The sequence below is a fragment of the Diabrotica virgifera genome, chromosome 7 (assembly GCF_917563875.1).
Source record: "Diabrotica virgifera virgifera chromosome 7, PGI_DIABVI_V3a".
In the NCBI taxonomy this organism is placed as follows: domain Eukaryota; kingdom Metazoa; phylum Arthropoda; class Insecta; order Coleoptera; family Chrysomelidae; genus Diabrotica; species Diabrotica virgifera.
The window spans coordinates 121,779,760-121,795,702 of record NC_065449.1 but is presented as its reverse complement, the minus strand read 5'-3'; the positions used below and the strand labels follow the sequence as shown (position 1 = coordinate 121,795,702).

Genomic DNA, 15,943 nt, shown 5'->3' with positions numbered 1-15,943 from the left:
ATCATATAAATATCACATTGTGGATATATATCGGATATATATCATATATATTCGATATTTTGATATTTATATAAATATCATGGATATTTTGTGCCCTGGTTCCAATAAAATAGCAAGTTCACTCTCTTTCAACCCATTGACGAAGGTATCTACCGCAATTTCTTCCAAAATGCTGTCTGGCGCCTCTGGATAAGCCAACCGCACCAAACGAGCAACATCTGCTTCAAAATTTTGCAGATTCTCACTTGCTCGTTGAATTCTATTTCACAGTTGTACTCCAGGCTGTGGGTGCAAAATAGGTTGATTTCAGGATATAATTCAGGAATTTTTGAAACCTATCAGGTGTTGTAAAGGACGATGCCAGGAATAACTTCTACTAAAATGTGACCAAAAATATTGTGAGCTTTTTTTGTTAATGCGATTTTCATTTGTTAAATTTGCAATTTTTAAAGATTTTTAATTTTGCAGCTTAGGATATTGATTCTAGGAAAAAACTTTTTAATAGAAAGTTGTAGTAAATTAAAAAACCTACAATTTGAGCTATGGTAAGTTTAATTTCGTTTATTGGTTATTGCAACACAGCCTGCGAAAGGTCCAAAATGGCTGTTTTTTACAATTGCGTTATTTATTGTACAAATTTTTTTTTTATTTTTTAAAGCTTTAAAATGAAGATCTTTCAATTCCAAACATAAAAAAAATTGTAAGGCCAGATTAACGAATTGGTTGCTTAGATATTATAAATTGTTTATCCCAAGAGGTCAAATGTCGAAGACTATAACTTTTTGAAAAAAAAAAAAATCGTAGAGAGTTGGTGAAACATCCAATCTCCTTCTAAAGAGTTATATTTTCATATTCTGATGTAAATAAATGCGTAAAACATTTTTAAACTTCTAATTTTTGGGTTTGAAAATAAGGGGGCAAATTTCGTTATAAACATTTAGAGCTGAAGCGGTCCTGTACAACCTATGAGTTTTTAACTTACAGATTATTGTTGCTAAAAACGAAACGCAGATTAGTAATAAAATTAAAAATTTCTACGACCAACTGAAGCCGAGCTAAATGTTTGGCTTGAAAATAAGGGGGCAATTTTAGTTATTAACATTTAGAGCTGAAGCGGCCCTGTACATCCTATGAGTTTATAACTTACAGATTATTGTTGCTGAAGACGAAATGAAGATTTATAAAAAAAAAAAAGAAAAATTTTCTACAACCAACTGAAGCCGAGATAATTGTTTCTTTTTTCTTAAATCGTAGTGCCTTTATTTACAACAATTAAGAAATTATTTTACAGTCATTGACTAAAGAAAGACTTATATTATCTTAAATTAAAAATAATTATAAAATATAGTTACATTTAATTATTAAAAATTATTTTTAAAATCGGTGCTTTTGCGAGCGTCCGAATTTTGCAAATCGCCCGGCTCGCTTCAAATCCGCGCGCTCGGAAAATTTTTACGTAACTTGTATTAAATTTTGACCGAAAACAATTTAATAATATTACCATTATAATATACAGTCTATTTACCACTGTATTTGTTTTTCTTGATAAACTTTTATATGTGAAATCTCATTTGTGAAGAAATAATATTACAAAAATGAAATATATAACTACATATATTTTTAATTTTTTCATTGTTATATAAATATAATAATAATAATGTTACTTCTTATTATACAATATAAAACTTTTTCTTCTTGTAGTGACTATCCGTTTTGGATGTTGGCGACCATCATGGCAATCTGTACTTGCACACTAAATCGGTACTGCTGCTCTAAAAAATTTGTAGTTGTTGTGTTGAACGACGTACGTAAATTTTCTAACAAGGTAATCCTTCGCCTTCCTGGTTCTCAGTTTCCAAATGGGGTTTGTCAAATTGCCATGATGGTCGCCAACATCCAAAACGGATAGTCACTACAAGAAGAAAAAGTTTTATATTGTATAATAAGAAGTAACATTATTATTATTATATTTATATAACAATGCAAAAATTAAAAATATAGTTATATGTATCATTTTTGTAATATTATTTCTTCAGAAATGAGATTTCACATATAAAAGTTTATCAAGAAAAACAAATACAGTGGTAAATACACTGTATAATATAATGGTAATATTATTAAATTGTTTTCGGTCAAAATTTAATACAAGTTACGTAAAAATTTTCCGAGCGCGCGGATTTGAAGCAAGCCGGGCGATTTGCAAAATTCGGCCGCTCGCAAAAGCACCGATTTTAAAAATAATTTTTAATAATTAAATGTAATTATAGTTTATAATAATTTTTATTTTAAGATAATATAAGTCTTTCTTTAGTCAATGACTGTAAAATAATTTCTTAATTGTTATAAATAAAGGCACTACGATTTAAGAAAAAATAAACAATTATCTCGGCTTCAGTTGGTTGTAAATTTTTTTTATTTTTTTATAAATCTTCGTTTTGTCTTTAGCAACAATAATCTGTAAGTTAGAAACTCATAGGATGTACAGGGCGGCTTCAGCTCTAAATGTTTATAACGAAATTGGTCCCCTTATTTTCAAACCCAACATTTAGCTCGGCTTCAGTTGGTCGTAGAAATGTTTTATTTTTTTATAAATCTTCGTTTCCTCTTCAGCAACAATAATCTGTAAGTTAAAAACTCACAGGATGTACTGGGCCGCTTCAGCTCTAAATGTTTATAACGACATTTGCCCCCTTATTTTCAAACCCAGAAATTAGAGGTTTAAAAATGTTTTACGCATTTATTTACATCAGAATATGAAAATAAAACTCTTTGGAAGGAGATTGGATGTTACAACAACTCTCTACGATTTTTCTTCAAAAAGTTATAGCCTTCGACATTTGACCTCTTGGGATAAACAATTTATAATATCTAAGCAACAAATTCGTTAATCCAACCTTGTAATTTTTTTATGTTTGGAATTGAAAGATCTTCATTTTAAAGCTTTAAAAAATAAAAAAAAATATTTGTACAATAAATAACGCAATTGTAAAAAACGGCCATTTTGGACCTTTCGCATGCTGTTTTGCAATAACCAATAAACGAAATTAAACTTACCATAGCTCAAATTGTAGGTTTTTTAATTTACTACAACTTTCTATCAAAAAGTGTTTCTCTAAAATCAATATCCTAAGCTGCAAAATTAAAAATCTTTAAAAATTGCAAATTTAACAAATGAAAATCGCAATTAAAAAAAAAGCTCACAATATTTTTGGTCACATTTTAGTAGAAGTTATTCCTGGCATCGTCCTTTACAACACCTGATAGGTTTCAAAAATTCCTGAATTATATCACGTTTTTTCACCCATAGCCTGGGGTATTGTGCTTTGTATACTTGTTGTAGATAAACATATCAACAGCGTTTTTCTAGACAAGTGAACAAGGTCTGGTAACATTTTTCTTGGCCTTTAGGAATTGACCTTAATACACCTGCAGCCTCACCTCGTAGAGCAGCAGTCAAGGAAACAGCATTTTCTTGTTAGGTCCAATGATTGGCGGTCGCAATAGCTTCAAACTGTCTAAGGTGTATGGACCAAGAAGATTTCCCATCAAATGGTGGCAATTTGAATCTCATGTTTCACGTTTCGTCTCTCGGTGATTCTTCTTTCACTACAGTGAACCCCTGTTTGTCAGTGTAATACGTCACCGAAAAAATATCAATCCCTCACAACTTGCCGAGACCCATCAGTGTAGCCGCGTTCAGAACAACTACGGGGCATGACTACCTGGTCTCCCATATACATCGCATCGGCGTCCGTGAAAATGACAACTGTCCACTATGTAATCAGCCCCAGATGGATGCTGCTCACCTCCCAGAGTGCCCAGCCCTGATAACAGACCCACCCGAGGAGGATGAAGATCGCCTACGAGAAACGGCTCGTCTATACTGTAGTCCAGTCGGCAGGTTGTGGAAAAGGGGCGTCACGACGAAAAATTCCGAAGTTAATGAAATTTTAGGATGTTGTTTGTACATGTTTACTGATGTCAAATCCAAGTTTTCGACCTCGAGGAGGTTGTGGAAAATTTTTGACGGCCGAAAAACCTCGAAATTTTCAGACTTGTTTCAGTTTGTCGCTCTTAACTCTAAAACGGTCAATTCTACGTGAAAAGCTATCATATAGTAATTTAAAGACGGCACAATTTCCCGTCGATCAAAAAAAAAGTCCGGAATCGGTCCAATAGATAAACTTTTACGGGCGATCAAAAAATGACAATTTTTTCTAATTTTGTTAAAATCTGGCATAACCTCATTTTCAAAGTGCTGTAGCTTTACAGCATCACTCCCAATTGCCTACCCCCCTCCCTAAAAGTTGTAGAGCATCAACAAGAGAGTTCAAAAACCACAAAAATTTTAAAATTGGCCTAATTTTTGAAATTTTAAAACCTGTTTTTTTAAAATTGGCGTTTCTCGAAAGTAGCTCCCACCTGGTTTTATGCTCTTTCCTGGGGCTTATTCAACCCTATAACCCACAATCGTCTCTGATACCATTCCATATCGACCTAGGGACGTAATAAGGATTTACCTATGTATGTAGGATTATTGAAGATATATGTATTTAAATCTACCGTATCCATATTATCAGGATATTTCATCGGTCAGGATTTATTATCCTTTAGTAGAAAATATCTGTAGGTATAGGCCAGTGCAAATAGCGTAAAAAAATGGGTCAACTAAGAAATAATCCCGTTGTTCCAATTTTTAATATGTTTTTTGAACTGGTTCCCTAATGTAAAATCTTTTATTCTATCAAACTTACGGTAAAAGATAGAAGGTTATGAATATGCAACATATCTTGCTTTGAGCGAAAAATGCGCCTCTAAAGCTGAAAGAAGGCTGAAAATTTCTTAAATACTTTTTCTTCAATTCTTAATGAAACAAAAACGAATGTATTGATATATAAATAAAAACTGATTGAACATATTTAAGTTGAATTTGTATTTGATACACAAAGTGATTAAAAAAATAAGGTTGCACCTACATTTTGCGGTTTATTGATAGAATTGATAATATATACAAATATAAATACACGTAAATATTATACCGCAGAGTTAACACATTCAGTGCAGGACCCTAAAACCCGATTCATATTTTCAAGTTAATTTAAAACTTCAAACTCCTTACTTTTATTGCATTTATTTAATAAATTCATGTATACTTTATAACGGTTGTCAATATTATTTAATAAATACTACTAAAATCTGACTGATGTTATGACGAAAAGCAAAATAAAATTAAAATAAAATAATTGTAAAAGTTAGTGTTGTTTTGAATAAGAGGAAAAATATCCAAAATGTATATGTGAAAAAAAAACTAATTTGATTGGAAATTTTCATTTTATTTGCCAGAAAATAAAAACACTTGAATCAATGGCTATTGTTTATAAAAATTGAACACATTTTAAAGGAATTCCCTGACTAAAAGTTCACTTATCTTTTACAAGTATAAGTTGAAACTGTTTTCTATGCAACAATAGGTTAATCCTTTCAGTAGGCAAATGACCTTTTACTAAATAGTTTTAAGGTGAAAGCAATAAAAGCTAACGGGAAATACGTCAAAAGTATGATTTGGTTGGGTCAATCCTCCCTTCTTTCTCCCTTCACCCTTCCTTTTCCCTCCTCACTTTCGACCTCGTCCCTTCAGAAGTAAAAACAAATATAAATATTTAGCCAGTTGTGTAGAAGCCTCCCAAAGTATCGGGTCGTATTTATCGTGCGAAGTTTTCTACTTTTACTTGATATCCTTCCAAAACGTTCGTTACTATATAGTTATTATTATAGTATATTATAGTAGTGTGTGTACAGTAGTATATAGTTGTTAGTAGTGTAGTGACGAAAACATGGCCTCAACTTCGTCAACACCTACGAGAGAGGAGTGTTTCATATGCAGATCATCGTTGACAGAGGGTGTGGTGAATCATGTGAAGGTAAGAGGTGTTGCCAAACTTTAATCGCCCGTAAAAGTTTATCTATTGGACCGATTCCGGACTTTTTTTGATCGACGGGAAATTGTGCCTTCTTTAAATTACTATATAATAGCTTTTCACGTAGGATTGACCGTTTTAGAGTTATGAGCAACAAACTGAAACAAGTCCGAAAATTTCGAGGTTTTTCGGCCGCCAAAAATTTTCCACAACCTCCTCGAGGTCGAAAACTTGGATTTGACATCACTAAACATGTACAAACAACACCCTAAAATTTCATTAACTTCGGAATTTTTCGTCGCTAAAAGTACTTGCCGACTGGACTACTGGTCAGCGCGCCGACAAATGGCTAACATGCCAATGGTGGGCGTTCGCTAGTAAGTAAGTAGTAAGTTTTTATTATTTCCAGACTTGATTATAAGTCCCACCTTTAGACGTTAATTTAAGAGCTAGTAAACTTCTACTCGAGCCAATAAGAGATTATGGTAGGAGAGCCCAAGCGGGGATTTTTTGCAGTTACTGGAGCGCGTCAGATTATTACAAGGGGAGAAACCTTGTACCCTGAAAATGTACCTCTACCATATATTGGCTCTTAATGCAGGAGAGTTCGTTAAGGGGGGCCGAAAAAAAATCTATCCTTAGAAAAACTCGAAATCGCCAGATTAAGATAAGGTAAGTTAAGTACATACAAAACAGTGTCTATTTCAAAAATCTGACGATTTGAGCGGGGTGTAAGGAAATGGGTGAGTCCCAAAGTTTCACAAAAAAAAAGCGAATATTTCGCGAAATGAATGACAGATCGAAAAACTAAAATATATGTTCTCAATATTTTTCAAAAATCTATCGAATGATACCAAACACGACTTCCCACGGAGAGGGGTGGGCGGTAAATTTAATATTTTAAATACGAATCCGCGAAATTTATCGAAATAAACATCAGATCGAAAAACTGAATTACTTTACACTTATTCAATATTTTTGAAAAATCTATCGAATGGCACTGAACACGACCCCCCACGGAAGTGGGGTAGGGGGTTACTTTAAAATCTTAAATGGGAGCCCCCATTTTTGATTGCAGATTTGGATTCCTTACGTAAAAATAAGTAACTTTTATTCGAGACATTTTTTCGAGTTATTGATAGATGGCGTTATACAGGGGTCACCAATTAGTTTCGCTGAGGGTCTGTTTCAAAAACCTATGACACTTCCGGGGTCCAGATTTAATGCTGCCTGTGTCTGGTTGTCCTGATTCGGTTTCTTTGAGGATTCTTGTTAAGAAATATCCCCTATAAACAAATCAGTAGGGTGCCGGGCGAAATTCTTGGGCTGAAATTGTTTAACAATTTTTTTTAACAAATTCAAAACATCACCCTTTTTGTCCCCGAAAATATGTTTTTAGCATTTTTTAATCATCTTATACAAAAAATATTTTCTATCATTTTATCGAAACATCGAAAATGCGCATTTTCGCATTTTTCTGATTTTAAATCGCTTATAGCTCGAAAACTATCAACTTTTTAGAAATATGACAAGAGACCTTTTTTTTGTTTAAAATTATTCAAGAAACCTAAAAATACATTTTTCGAGGGAAAAAGGTAATTCTGAATGTGTTTAAAAAAATTTTTACGCCCGGAACCGTTCTGATTTGTTTAAAGGTGACATTTTTGAACAGCAATCCGCAAAGAAATCGAGTCAGAAATATCTTTCATACGAAAGAGGCCTCACACATGAACTAATATGGAAATGAAAACTAATAATATCTATCTGATTGTTTTTTTGTCACTGTAGACTTAAAGCTTTCCTGGTACAGTAAATATAAAAAATATAAATTCATCGTGTATTAGACAGTGTATTAGACAGTTAGAAAATGGTTATTCGTTTTTGATCATCGTGTATTGTTTTGATGTTATTATCGGTATCAGTATTGTAAATTGTTACTGAGAATATTTTAAAAGTTAGGAAATTATATTTTAAATGCTAATGAAGTTTTTAGACATCTTCAGTTTTGTAGAGAGGAAACTGAGGAATTTAAAATAAATAATCATAGTACAAAATGGTAATTAATATGTTATGTTTTCTACATTAGTTTCAATTCAAGTTGTTTGTTGCAAACTTATTAAATCTGAAAATTATTTCAAATACATGCACAGCTGAAAAATTCTCCCACTTAACATATAGTAGAGAGGAAATGAATATAAAAAAACGCACGTGGCAATTTTATATTACAGTTTACTTAAATTCAAAATTAATGATTATAGTAACTATAACAAAGGGGAAAACTCTTTACAAAATTAAATTATCAGAGAGAAAAATGACATTTTTGTTATGTACAACCTGTCTGAAGTTTGAAGTGAGTTTAGTGCAACTGATTCTCATTAGGGAGTTTATCTGTACGCTGAGATCTGTACCAATGTTTAATAAAGTTCATTCTTGATAACGCGGATTTGCACACATTTGAGCCAAACATAGTACACAATTTCATGGCCAAACATTTTCAAAATTGCCAAACACTAGGTTGGCGCTATAATCTAAAAAACTATTGTTGGAAATGGAAAATCCCCACTAAAATGGAAAACTTAACTTTTTTTGGTTTTAGGACCTACTCTTCACAACCCAATAGGTCCCTATAACGCTCGAATGATTGCACATTCAGCATACTTTGCTCCCCTACCATTATTTAAAGTTTTGCTATTAATTTACACAATTTCATGGCCACAATTTCATGGCCAAACATTTTCAAAATTGCCAAACACTAGGTTGGCGCTATAATCTAAAAAACTATTGTTGGAAATGGAAAATCCCCACTAAAATGGAAAACTTAACTTTTTTTGGTTTTAGGACCTACTCTTCACAACCCAATAGGTCCCTATAACGCTCGAATGATTGCACATTCAGCATACTTTGCTCCCCTACCATTATTTAAAGTTTTGCTATTAATTTGGCGCTAATGTATCAATACATTATTAGAAATTTGTTATACTTTACACTCTATGGTAGAAAATGTTTTGATATAATACATATAGATTAAATATAGAAAAAAAAAAGAAGATTTTAAGATAAACTTTAGTGTAATGAATCCAAGATATACAGTGACGAGTACACTAATAACCGGCAAAATAACGCAAAAGACGGAAAACATAATACGTTGTCAAATAAAAACCTGTAAATTTACATTATATTGATAGTTTCCTATCTTTAATAATAATAATGTATGGAATTTTTGCCGGGGAGATCCTTTCGGACAGGTTCTGGCGCCAATTACATCTTTAACCCTGTTTCAAGTAACTAGTGTCGATGTACTGATCCCGATACCGATCCCGTCCTCTGAGTTAGTAAAGAAATCTATATTATATTCCGCAAAAAAACTATACAACCATCTTCCTTTACAACTCAAATCTGCAACATCTTTCCCCAAGTTCCGTAAAATGACAAAAGCTCATCTATCTAAAAGACCATATTATTCAGTAGAAGAGTTTCTTAATGACTAACTAAGAAATTACAGTAATGTACAAGTAACCAAACTTATCTATATTTGGGTGTCACATGAAGCAGCGTAAACTTATTAGTTCCTATGTCTATAAATAGTTTACTTTGTTGTATGTTCACTTTGCAATTTCTATAAATTGTTGCAATATATTGATTTTGTTTTTTTTTTCTTTACTTTATTAACTTATATTTTGTATTTATGTATATTTTTTTATATTGACGATTTATCAAATTTCAGAAAATTGTATTTGTTATTGTTATTGTTAGATATTATTTATTTATTTTTTCTGACTTTAATTAAGCTTTGTCCATAAAATTTGTATAATTTTCAGTGACAATAAAGCATATTTCTATTCTATTCTATACACACTATCCCAGGGGGATCGACGGCTTAGCGTGCTCTCCGAGGCACGGTGAAACGGCTCGTATCATTTTTAGAAATGAAAATTTATTGTCGTTGGCGGGGCTCGAACCCGTGTGCTCTGGCGTATGAGGCCAGTTATCATGCCGCTGAGCTACGGCCGTTCAAATACATTCTTGTGTGTATCTTTAGACGTATCGGATGAGTTTGGCAACTGCCACCATGACAGGAGAATTTTTTAAAACGATCGTCTAAAGGTGAGGAACTATCAATATGTATAATGTAAATTTTATAGGTTTATATTGATAATTTCCCACCTCCACTAGTTTTATCTCTTTTTATTCCAGTCAACATATAGACATATGTCAGTATTGTCATATAGTCAATTATTACTTCATACTCTCATAGCTAATGCTAAATATATCTGCTAATACATCAAAGGTGAATTACAAAAACTAATTTAAAATATATATTAGCTGCATTTAATGTAAAACAATTTACGAATTCTGTTTTACATAAATTTAAAAATTGTAGCTTCTCATAACAAAAAATATAATTTCGTAAAAGTCTATCTATACAGGGTTATAGGTCTATCTATACAGGCTCCGTAGATCCGTTATAGTAATATATAGCGATAAAAGTTAATAACAAAAATTGTAGCCAACTTTGAGCTTCTCTTCAATCCTGACCCCCGGAGGGAGTGTAGTGGTCGACGTGATGTCGTGTATTGTCCGTCTCCAAAGATCTCTGTCTCTGGTCATTTCTTTTAACTCATGCATAGGTCTTTTACATATTCCTGTAATTGGATCGATCCATCTTGTTGGGGATCTTCCTCGTAATCTTCGGCCTTCCACCTTTCCTTGTATAATGAGTCTTTATGTTTGCTCTCATAACATGTCCAACGTATTTTAATTGTTGGAGATGGACTTTACTATAGAGTCGCTGGCTAACTTTTAGCTCTCTTAAAATTGAATTATTTGTTCTATGGTCGGTCCAAGGAATTCGTAGCATTCGTCTCCAACAGAACATTTCAGTGGCGTCTATCTTTCTTCTTTCCGAATTTCTCAGGGTCCAAGATTCACATCTGTAGGTCAGTATTGGGAATATTAAGCAGTTTATCAACCTCATCTTTAACGCTCTTGAAATTTGACAGTCCTTCCATATTGTGGTCATTTTTGATGTGGCGACTTTTGCTAGATCACATCTACGTTTTATTTCTTCCTGTAGGGACCCTGTGTTTGTGACTAATGATCCCAGATATAAGTATTAGCTCACAACCTCAAACCGATCAATTGTGGTTATGTGTGGATGATTGTTATGTAGTCTATGCATTATCATGATCCTTGTCTTTGATATGTTTAATTGCAGCCCAAATATTTGACTTTCGTTTTCAACTAGTCGTATAAGATCAATCAGCTCTGCTTGACTATTTGCAAGAAGGTGCCATCTGCGAAACGTAGGTTGTTTATTTTATGACCATTTATTGAGATGCCTTTTTCCCATCCGTCAAGTGCTCTTCTCATAATATGCTCTCCATATATATTGAATAAATGTGGAGATAGTATAATCCTTGACTGACACCCCGTTCTGGATGAAATTAGTTTTAAGTGTCAAGAACTTTAACTGATCCGGTAGTGTATAGTGACCCAGTAATAAGCGAAATAAGGTGTTGGGGTACGCCTACTTCTTTTAGTATTCGCCATAAGTGTCTCCACTTGACCCTGTCGAACGCCTTACGATAATCTATAAAGCATATGTGCAGTGGAATATTGAATTCCCTAGATTTTTCGATTATCTGTCTTATATTCAGCAGGTGTTCTCGAGTACCTCTTCTTCTTTATGTGCCGTCTTCTACCGAAGGTTGGCGACCATCAAACGATAGGTTTCTCTGTTTTGTGCCGCATGTATTATGTTCGCAGCTTCTGGTATTTGAAACCATTCTCTCAAGTTTCTCAGCCAGGATTTCTTCTTCCTGCCCAAACCTCTTCTACCTTCAATCTTGCCTTCGACGATAAGCTGTAGCAGACTGTACTTATCATTACGGAACACATGGCCAAGGTATGACGCTTTTCTCCTTTTAACAGTTGTTAACAATTCCAACTCTTTACCCATTCGTCTCAATACCTCTGTGTTGGTCACTCTGTCTGTCCAAGGAATTCTCAGTATGCGTCGATACAGCCACATTTCTAGAGCCGCTAACTTCTTTATAGTTGCTGCTGTTAACGTCCACCCTTCTACTCCGTAAAGTAGCGTAGAGAGTACATAGCATTTTGTGGCGCGCCATCGGAGGTTAACGCTTAGGTTGCGGTTGCTTAAGAGCTTTCTCATTTTTATGAATTTGGATCTTGCTATTTCAATTCGGATCCTAATCTCTACGTCTGGGTGCCACTTATCATTTAATGTATATCCCAGATATTTAAATCGGTGTACCCTTTCAATACGTTCGGCTTCAATATTCAGGTCGATATGTTGAATGTTCTTTTTACTGATCACCATAAATTTAGTTTTCTTTCTATTGATCTTCAGTCCAAATTGGTTGCCAGTTGTATTTACTCTATTTAGCATCATCTGTAAATCTTCGATGTTATCGGCTAGTATAACAGTATCATCTGCATATCGAAAATTACTTATTGGTACGCCATTAATCTTGATGCCCTCATTGTACTCTTCCAGTGCCTCTAGAAATATTTGTTCCGTGTACAGGTTGAAAAGCAGTGGCGAAAGAATACAGCCCTGTCTAACCCCTCTAGAAATGGTTATGTTTTCACTCACCATATGTCCATTCTTTATGTGGGCTGTTTGATTCCAATATAGATTTTTTATAATCTGGATGTCCTTAGTGTCAAGTCCTGAAACATGTAATAGTTCTATGAGTTTGTCATGTCTGATAGTGTCAAATGCTTTCTCATAGTCGATAAAACAGGCGTAAACATCTTTCTGTTGATCCAGGCATTTTTGAATCAAGACTTGTATTGCAAATAGGGGCTCTCGAGTTCCAAAACCGCATCTAAAACCGAACTGTGTTTTACTTATGCTGTGTTCTAATTTTGCTCGTATTCTGGAATGGATAATACGCAAGAATACTTTAAGGGTATGACTCATGAAACTTATAAGGCGATATTCGCTACACGTCTTAGAATTGGATTTCTTGAGAAGGGGCACAAATGTAGATTTCAGCCAGTCCGATGGAATTTGACCAGTATCGTATATCTTATTGAACAGTTTCAATACTACATTAATGTTGTTCTCGTTAAAAACTTTTAAAAATTCGACTGGTATTTCATCGCATTCTGTTGTTTTCCCATCTTTCGTTTGATCTATATCTTTTATCACCTCACTTTTCAATATTTTTGGTCCATTCAGATCAAGAGTGTTCGTAGAAATATGACGATAATCCGTAAACAAATCTTTTATGTAAATTGCCCAAGTCTGTAACTGTTCTTCTTTATCTACAATAAGTTTGTTGTTCTCGTCTATTAACTTACCAAACTGTTTTTTCTTGTAAGTATAAGTAAACTCTTGTAAGTATAAGTAATTTTTTTATGCATGTTAAAACTATCGCGTCTTCGTTCTAGCTCTTCTATCTCTTGACATTTTTCTTGTAACCATTTCTCTTTGGATTCTTTTATCTTTCTGCTGACAGTTCTATCCAGTTCTTTATATTGTTCGGGATTATTCTTATTTTCCCTCCTTCTGTCCATGAGGTGTAATATTTCATCTGTCATCCATTCGTTCTTCTTCTTCCGCTCGTAGTCACCAATTACTTCTTTCGCACCGTTGCATATAGCGTCCCTTAAGTTGATCCAGTCTCTTTCAATATCATCAGTATTGGTTGTTAAAGCAACATTACTATTAATGCTATTTGTAAGCTTGACTTTTATCTCGGGATTTCTAAGTTGACCCATATCTAATCTTTTGTTATTCTGTTTCTGGATTAAGGTTTTTAGTCTGACTCGTAATTGGGCTACAAGAGGATTATGGTCACAGTTTATATCAGCTCCAGGATATGTTTTGGCTGATATTATTGCGTTACGGAATCGTCTGTTGATTGTTATAAAGTCTATCTGATTTCTAACGATGTACCCAGACTTGTCCTGTGGTGACCTCCAAGTGTACAATCTTCTTAATGGTAACTTAAACCAAGTATTAGTGATAATTAAGTTTTTCTCCTGGCAAAACTGTATTAGTCGATCACCTCGTTTATTTCTTGTTCCCAACCCATACTTGCCAACTACATCACTGACTTCGCCTTTTCCTATTTTGGAGTTAAAATCTCCCATTACCATGGTTATGTCTTGTTTCTTTAGGTTTTTTATGATTTCGTCTAATTGTTCGTAAAACTCGTCAATTTCTTCATCAGTACTCTCAGATGTGGGAGCATAAACCTGAATTATATTTATGTCTAGAGGGTGCGCACTTATCTGGATCAACATGCAGCGTTCTGAATATGGAATAAAAATTTTTATATGTTTTATATATTTTATTATTTACTCTACTACAGTACCTCTACCTTTGGTAAATCCAGTTTGCTTTTGTGGAATTTCTCTTTGAAGGAGTGTTTTTAATCTCTCATTGATTATATGTAACATTATTTTACTGGCATGTGATTAAGAGAAATAGTTCTATAATTGTCGCATTTATGGAAGCTGCCTTCTTTATGAATTGTCGTTATTGTAGATTTTGTCCAGTCTTCAGGCCATTGTTTAGAATGCCATATTTGGTTACAGAGTAGATGAAGTAATTTTACGCCAGTTTCTTCTGTGGCTTTGAGCATTTCTGCTGTTATCATATCTGCACCTGGTGCTCTATTATATTTGAGCTTACTGATCGCGAGTCTTACTTCATTTTCAAGTATATCAGGTTCTTCTTCCACCTCGTCAGAGATTTGGTTTACAGGTTCTTGGCGTTGATCATCTTTATATAGGTCCCTGCAATACGATCTCCATGTCTCTGCTATATCTTCTCTGTTTGTTCTCAGAGTTCCAGTGTTGTCTTCAATGGCCCAAGTTCTGGCTTTGAAGTCTCTTGTTAAGTAGCGTATTTTTCTAAATAGATCTCTCAGCTGATTATTCTGATCATATCTCTCAATTTCTTTGCATATACTTTGATAGTACAGTTTTTTATCTGCCTTGCATCTTCGTTTTATTTCTTTATTGAGGTTTCTTAAACTAGCTTTTTCCCTTTCACTATGCACACCACTTTGAGAAAGATTTCTTCTATTCTCAATGATTTGAAAAGTTTCATCTGTTATCCAGTGTTTCCGTTTCACAGGATTATTTATCTTTGGATGATCAATAGGTGTTGTTACACAATGTTTAAAAGTCTCCCATATTTCTTGTGATGTTCCGTTACGAAATAGAGGGCATTATTTTATGAGCTTCCTGGACAAGGTCGTCCTTCTTTCTCAGTTCTATCCTAGTTGTATCTTTTCGTTTGTTGGGCGCTTTAAGTTTAAGCTTTACTTTAGCTACGAGGAGAGTATGATCGGATCCGCATATCGCCCCTGGATATGATCTGACTGTTTGAATTGGCAATCTCCAGCGAATATTGGTAAAGATGTAATCTATTTGATTTCTAGACCTATCTCCAGGAATATTCCAAGTATAAAGGCGACGTACATGTTTTTTTTAAATCGAGTATTCATGATAGAATAATTGTTTGTGATAGCAAACTCGATTAAACGGTCTCCTCTTTCGTTTCTCTGTCCTATGCCGAACTTCCCCAGTACATTTTTTATGTCGTCATTCTGTGTAGTGTTGCCAAATTTTGCATTGAAGTCGCCACATATTAAAGTAAGCTCTTTATTTGGTATGTTGGCGATTGTCGTTTCCAGTTTTTCGTAGAACTCCTCGATCTTTATATCATCTGATGTGCTGGTTGGCGCATAAACTTGTATGATATTAAGTTTATGTCTTTTGCCTTCCAGTTTGAGGAGAACTATCCTATCGCTCACAGCTTTAAATTCGACAACAGACTTTTGTAATCTTGGTGAGACCAGAATGACAACACCTGTATAGTTCTGGGTCTCAGCGCCAGAGAAGTAAATTGCCTATTAAGTTAACTGAGCTTAATATTACAAAATTAGTTAGAATGTTACAGGGTGTTCGATAACATAGTGGCAGACCAAAATGTAACATTTTAATTAATTTTGAAATGTGAAGCTCAAAGTGGGCTGCTA

General features: G+C 33.9%; 1 protein-coding gene across 1 annotated transcript in view; it reads right to left on the bottom strand.

Annotated features, from left to right (window-relative positions):
• The window catches only part of LOC114334920 (glycine cleavage system H protein, mitochondrial), a 46,706-nt gene that overhangs the window by 15,550 nt on the left and 15,213 nt on the right, over positions 1 to 15,943 (bottom strand). The gene's annotated exons all lie outside the window — the stretch shown is intronic.